Raw genomic sequence first — 7,384 nt, forward strand, 5'->3', positions numbered from 1 at the left:
AAAATGTTTTTGGTTGATTCAAGATTGCCAAGAACCACTTATGCTCCTACGTCACCTTTATAAACTTCTAAATTTGGCATGAGCTTTAATGGACATCCATTCATCGAAATTCCCATTTGGCACAAGCATAGATTAAGTTTATGAGAATAAAACAATCATGTGTCCCACAAGATGACATATAGTGAAGAAACCTTTCAAATACTTCATACAAACATGTGTCCCACAAGATGACATCTACTGAAGAAACCTTTCAAATACTTCATAGGCTTGCAACTCCCATTCCACATCTAGTAAAGAAACCTTTCAAATATTTCACAGGCTTACAACTCTAATTCCACATGCTCTAATAATGGTCTAAAGGTTGTAGAACTTGGCTTTATTCTTGCTAATGGCATTTGATTGTTAGTTTACCATTAACTTGGTGAGTGAACTTTTTAGGTTGGGTTAGGTGTTTGAGGACCTTGGAAACCATAGTAGAACCCTCGTGAAGTTGAGTCCTTGTATTTGTATATGTGAGCCATTAGTAGCCCTAAGGAACATTGTCAGTTTGGATTGCAATTTGATCTTTTGGCAAGACTGCCTAATAGTTGATAAAGAGCCCTTACTCGTCTTTGCATCATTCCCCTCATCCTTAGTAGGGATGAATCTTCTAAATAGTACCACATATATTTTTTCGAGACAAAACATATGAAAAGATCAGATAAATTCCATCTAAATTAACCAAAGTAGATATATAAATCCTATTTTAACCATAAGTTTGCACATAATTATAGAAAAAGACTATATTCGTATCTCCTTCCTAAAGCCAATCAACCCTTACCTTCTACTTCTTAAAAATAGTTCTCATTACTTAAGTTCTCAAACAACTTGAGACTCCTCTATACTCAAATCCTATGAAAAGACAAGATCTTGAATTTTTGTAACTGACAACACACGATCTTGTGCCTACCTCTTCCTAGCATAAATATTACCAATACATGACCATTTCTTGATATGCCATTTATCTCCACGGGAAACCATGAAAGCATCTAACTCCTTCACAATCTCATCGAAAATGACTACACCTTCCTGATTCTCGACCTTCAACATCAGCATGATATTCTTTGCATGATTAATGAGATATAGATACATGAACTTTTTCAACTCCAAATTCTCTGCTTTAATGTGATAGCCACATTTTGAACAAGCTGAGAATCCATTCAGACAAAACCATCAATCTCTGCACATTAAAAAAACCAATTGTAGAGCTTGATATTGCAAGGGAGGCTTGGCCATTTTGATAAAAGCCCGAATGGTTTGAAGGTTATTATCATTGTCCTGAATCAATCCTGCAACATCACTGTCATCTAAAGCTTTCATCAACAATAACAACACCTTCATCGAATTCTCTACAATTGGTAATTCGCAGGAAGTTAGAATTCCCATGATGGCTTCAACAAGCTTGCATGCTTCCATTGGTGTCTTGTCATCACAGAGAAGAAAAGATCTTCCATGCTCCATAGTTAAATCTGCTAGAATAGTTGTAGCTTTGACTTTCATATTCAAATTAGGCTTCTCTAAGAAGACAAGTAGCAAAGGAACCCCTCCAACTTCAAAGCATCAATTACATTTTGTTGAATCAAGACCTCTCTTCTGTTGTCATCGAGCTGCAATTGTGTGAGCATTTTGACCATTCCCAATTTGGATTCCTCTGTACCTCTTAAAAGGAAATGGGAAAAGGATTTGCACCAATTAAACTAGATCATTGATCTTATGTTTCCTTCATTGTATGAGTTTCCATCATAAGAGAGCTCATTGAGAATAGTCTCAATATCCATCATCAACTTTGGATGATTGTCCCTAATTAAAATCGTAACAATTGTCAAAATAGCACCACGTTGTTGACCTAGCTGCTCCATGATATTCTTATATTTTTGTCAGCTTTGACAAGAAGTTTATAGCAGCCCTTGTGAGGTTAGGGCTCAAGTCATTGAACAAACATTTAATGATCTTACTAAGCCCATTGGCTTCAACTAGTTTTTCCTTCCCATGGTTATTGTCTTGCACAATTGCCATTAAAACTGAAAAACAAAGTGCCTTCAATTTGTTATCATTAGGCTTCAAAGCTCCCACTATTAATGGAAGTAAAGATTCAAAAATTATCCAATTTTTATCATTTGTACTCTCTTTGCAGAGTTCTGATAGATCAACAAGTGCTCTTTTTTTTGCTCAACACATAATTTTGTCTCCAACTTTATCTTTGCCTTCAAAATCCTTGCCACGTAGTTCTACTACCTCCAGAGATTTATAGCGCAGTACAAGGCTTGGTTTGGTATAAGAATGGAATTTGGGAGAACCATAGCAGTAAGGGATCGTTTGGCTCACCTCTTGCAAACTCACTCTCAATTGCTTCTATCTCAAAAGAATTATTAGTTGAGATCAAAACTGGATCGTTCATCACTTTCCCTATAAGAGGACATTTAAAATGTGAATATAGCTCATGAGTAATGAAATTCTCCCGAGATCTACTAACTACTCTCCTCAATTCCAAGAAACGCTTGCAGGAGGTTTCTAATGCCATGTCAGCATCTACTTGAGAAAGAAGAGCCATGACCTACTGCATATACTAGACATCCTGGAGCTCCTTTTCCCTTTCAGCTTCCTCGATATCCCTCTTAAACTTATGAAGTTCAATAGATATATAGCTAGGGATTTTCCCAACACCTATGGCACAATCATCCATCCTGCTCTTTGAAAGAATCATAATAACCAATGTTTTTATTCTTACAAAGCATTTTATACCATTCCAACTCTGCCATAGATGTTGCATAGACCTTGACAATAGTGTCTGCATATTTCATCAACTAGGAGACTAGTAAACCAGTGGAACCTAGATTTAGGACAACCACATATTGAAGTTTTGAAATAGGGGTACTAAAAGTGCACCTACAAACATCAATCACTGTTTTGCATGTATATTCACCACTATCTTTCTCTCTGATATCACTATTTTTTTCATTGCAGTAGTGCTATTTGGATGCATATCTGCTCACTGTTTCCTTACATTGTTTGATCACTATTTTTTCTCTTATACATATATTATTGCTGCTTTTATATGGCACACACATTGTTTCTACCCTTGGCCACCTCACTACTCTTTGTTGTCTGATGGCCATCATAATATTCTTACTGCATTTCTAGGTCTACTTTGTGTAACCAAGAGCATCATTTCATACAATCACAGATATTGTATATTCACCAAAAGTGTTGTACCATTATTAACAGAAAATGGTCTTTGACATTAGTGCTTGGACCCCTTAGACAAGACAGTAAATTGATGATCATTATATGGTGAATATCCTTCAAATAAAAGCTGTCAATGTATCCAAGGATAGTGAATCGCCTTGCAAACACTCTAAATACCTTTAACAAAAAGGTGAAATTATCTCTCTTTCTGCCCCTCATCATATGAGTCATGCTCTCTAATATTTATCATAGTTTTGATCTTCTTCTTCACTGAAATTAATTGCAATCATGTTGTTTTAATGTCATTAAATCTACTCATATCATTGTTGATAGCTCTTTTGTAACCTCTGATGATGATGCTCCTCTAGACAATTATAAATGTACATCTTGTCATGTCCTATCATCTCTGAGTTTCTATAATAGTCCATCTCACTGTCTCGTCGTCACTGTTATGGATTCCATTTGATGACATATCTGTTTTGTTATTTTCAACATTTACCATTGTTCTTGATCTGTGCTCACTGAACATACGTATAAAACTATGTCAACATTTATTCATCATTGTCCTTTAATGTTGTATTTCTTTATCACTGTCCTTTAACATTGTTCCTAGATAATAGTGACTAATTTTGATGACTTCTAATTGATCTCTGCTCAAGATATCTCCAATTCCTTCTCACTGTTTTTAGTGTTTTGCAACACTTGTGTTTGTCTTTGAATGAGCACCATTTAATGACTTGGATCTTGTCCATTAATTTTCTTTTTACTATCTTAATTGCATGATTCTTGACTGCTGTTGTCCTTTAATTTGTTGATCACTATTTTGCACTGGAATTCTCGTTCTTTGGGCTTTCCTTTTAGATTTCAGTATTCATCTTTTCAACAACAATGTTCTTGTCTTATTTTATGTAATTCTTTGCTCTTAGACAAACTTTTATCTTTGTCTCTAAGACACGTGCCTTCCATTATCTCTTTCTTACTGCTATAATATTCACGAGACCTTATGCTCTGTTGAACATCCTTTTGTCTGAGATGTCATGACCATCACTTTTTTGTCAAAATTCTATAGTGGTAAATATCATTTAGGACCTAATATTCATGTAAAATCCCTCTGAGTCACAATATTTTCCATGGATGTCTAGATCAACCTAATCATCCTACATTTGATGTAAGGTGCCATTCTTACCCAACTACTAATAGTAAGTTTACTAGAATCATAAAGATTTTCTTTGTAAGCAATGCAGCCTAGATAGATCTTCATTTATATAATGAAAGTTAATAAAAATGGAAAACTGTTATAAGAACTCCTATGCTGGAAACATTTGTGTAAAAATGTATTTCATCTGCTTTGTATCGTCTCTAACAGCTATCGCATTTTTTTGATGTTTTCATCAGTGCCCTTGATATTGTCTTCATTTCTTAGTTTCTTTCCTTTTCTCATGACTCTTCATAATGCTGCTCCTAACTGCTCTTATCATCTTCAAGATCTCTGTAATATAAAAGACCTCACTTGTCATAGCAGTGACATCTATTGAGCATCACTGTCTTTTATTGATATCTCATTGTCTAAGAGATGCATACTATCTTAAAGCACTGTTGATATCATTGTTACATTGAATATCACTGTTCCATTGAATATCACTATTATCTGTCACATTTTTTTCATTCTGAACATCAACACTAGAATGTACCCCTTGAGACTCAGGTTCTTTAGAAGCAGAAGCATTACCATCAGCTCCAACAACCAGCTCCACAATTAGCAACCCTTCTTCTTGCTGCTTCACAATATCATCACTCCGAGACCGGATCTCAACTGATGATTGAACTATGGTTGGAGATTCCTACTTTTCCACGAGGTGCATCTCAACCTCTTCAGTTATATCTTGTTGCATGGGAGTTTCAAAATTTTCAAGTCTTTTTTCACTAGAATGAACCTTACCTAACTGGCATCCATCTTCCTCAAGTGGTTCATTCATTTACATTGGTTTTTCTGAAGACTCTGGTTTCTCTACTTCACGATGTTCCTCAGTAGCACTTGGATGAATGGTTGGCATATCAGTGGCTATAGAATTTGAGGCCTCTTCAATCATGGCTCTCTCATCTAATTGAGCCTTAGTAGAAATCTCACCAAGTGATGAAGAACATAACTATGACAGACCATTCAATATCATTCTTCAGAAAAAGCATAACCTTAATTTACATTGAAATTAACTGTAATAAAATTAGAACAAAAGTGAATATAACATATTTGAGAGCATTTGGCATCCCCAGATTTTCATAACAAAAAATGAATTGTCTCTTAACATATGAACATAACTCTCATGTAGTAAACGATAATTGTGTGGTTTATTTTATTTAATAAGTATAATTATGGAGAGACAAAATTGATAAAATTTTCTGGGAAAATTTTGGTAAAAGTCTTAGATGATACTCATCAATGGCAAGTTAAAGCAATGTAAAGTTCTTCTTTTCTTGCAACACATATAACAGCAATGTAAACTTATCTTGAAACTTCTTCATTTCCTGCAACACATATAACAACAATCTTAAGTGCTTGCAAGGTATATACTTATGAATAAATATTACATCCTGATTTAAATGTATGAAAACAATTTTCATTCCTTTTAAGCTTCATTCATCTCGAGGTGCAATTCAAAAACTCAAGAATACTGGCTTTTGTTCTTCAGCATACCTTTAGGGGAAGAGTATGTGAATGCCCCCTCGTGTCTGGAGTCCAGTTTAGAGGAGATGGCTATTTACACTGCTAAGGTTTGTTGAATCTAATTCTCAATAACATTGCTTGCTATTGTTGAATCTAATCTAATGTATATTTTAACTAGACTTGTAGCTTATATGTTTTGAAATTGATGTTAGGCCTTGTAGTTTGTATAATTTGATTGCTGGAGAGCTTTTGTAGCTAAGCAAGAAGGCCGTTGCACGAGTTATAGCCGCGCACTCAGGTATGAAAATTGTATATTTTTTATTCTAATGTATATTTTAACTAGAATTTTAGCTTATATGTTTTGAAATTGCTTTTAGTGGCTCAATGTTGTAAGGTCTCTTGAAATAAGACCTTCAAGCGGTTGGTCAAAGTTTTATAAATAATCTTAGGAATAAAGTCAAAGAAAGTATTTTTAAAATATTAAAGTATTTAGCTAGGTCTAAGAAGATTTGTGTACTTTCGACAGTTTTACTTAGTTTGTGAAAGTTGTCGACCGAAGTTTTCATAGCCTAATTTTTGCTTCCTGCAAAGAACGACCATGTCAGATAATATAAGTGAAGAACAAAACAGGGAGACAATCGCTAGATTGTGGTCTAACTTGAAAAGAAAAGGTGATGGAAAATGTTACTGTCCTTGCAATATTTGTAAGGGCTTAAACCATAGAAGACTACTAATCAAAACAGTTAAGAGACATTATAGGGAGAATGGTCACATTGAAGGGGGGCATGACTATCATCCACTGGTAAGTCATTCATTATATCATTTTAACAATTTATATACATATGAAATCACTTGATGATGAGTTGATGATCATGGTTTATTTATGTTAATCAATTTTATATAGGTTGATCTTCCCAAGGAAGTACATGATATGAACCACAACAATTCGAAGAATATGGTTTTCGAAGTGGAGGAACATGGAGGTGCAAATATCCAAGGTGAAGATAATGATCCCATGAAAGATGACGATCATGCGCCAAAAAACACAATTGAAGAGGATGGTATAAATACATTGATCCATGACACATTTAGTCCAAGCGTATCTAATCATGATGATGATGATAGCCTCGATGTACCTCTACTTCAGAAGACATATGAGCCCCTATACAAAGACTCCCAAACAACTCTTCTCTCTGTTGTATTGTTATTGTTATTGTTGAACTTGTTGAGCGAGCATCAATTAAGTCCATGTGATAGTTTAGAGTCTACAAAATGGCTTATGTCTAGCTTAATAGATGGACTGAATCTATTTCATACCTACCTCTAACTTTCCTTCAAATGTTGGCTAGAATAGTTATAATTTTGTGAAAGTTGCTTTGAAAATAAGTTCGGTGTAGAACTGAAAATACTTTTTTTCACAGGACACAAAAGCTGTGAAAGGCCAGTTTAAACTGTTGAACTTCAACATATCAGTATTGAATTATTACAAATGAATAA

At 34.6% G+C, this 7,384-nt stretch overlaps 1 pseudogene; it reads right to left on the reverse strand.

Annotated features, from left to right (window-relative positions):
* Nucleotides 1-1,212: 1,212 nt before the first annotated feature.
* On the reverse strand, nt 1,213-2,722 carry LOC149534172 (U-box domain-containing protein 44-like; annotated as a pseudogene).
* Between the last annotated feature and the right edge of the window lie 4,662 nt (nt 2,723-7,384).

Source organism: Cupressus sempervirens, chromosome 10 (assembly GCF_028749045.1).
Source record: "Cupressus sempervirens isolate cs-2001-9-10 chromosome 10, ASM2874904v1, whole genome shotgun sequence".
Classification (NCBI taxonomy): domain Eukaryota; kingdom Viridiplantae; phylum Streptophyta; class Pinopsida; order Cupressales; family Cupressaceae; genus Cupressus; species Cupressus sempervirens.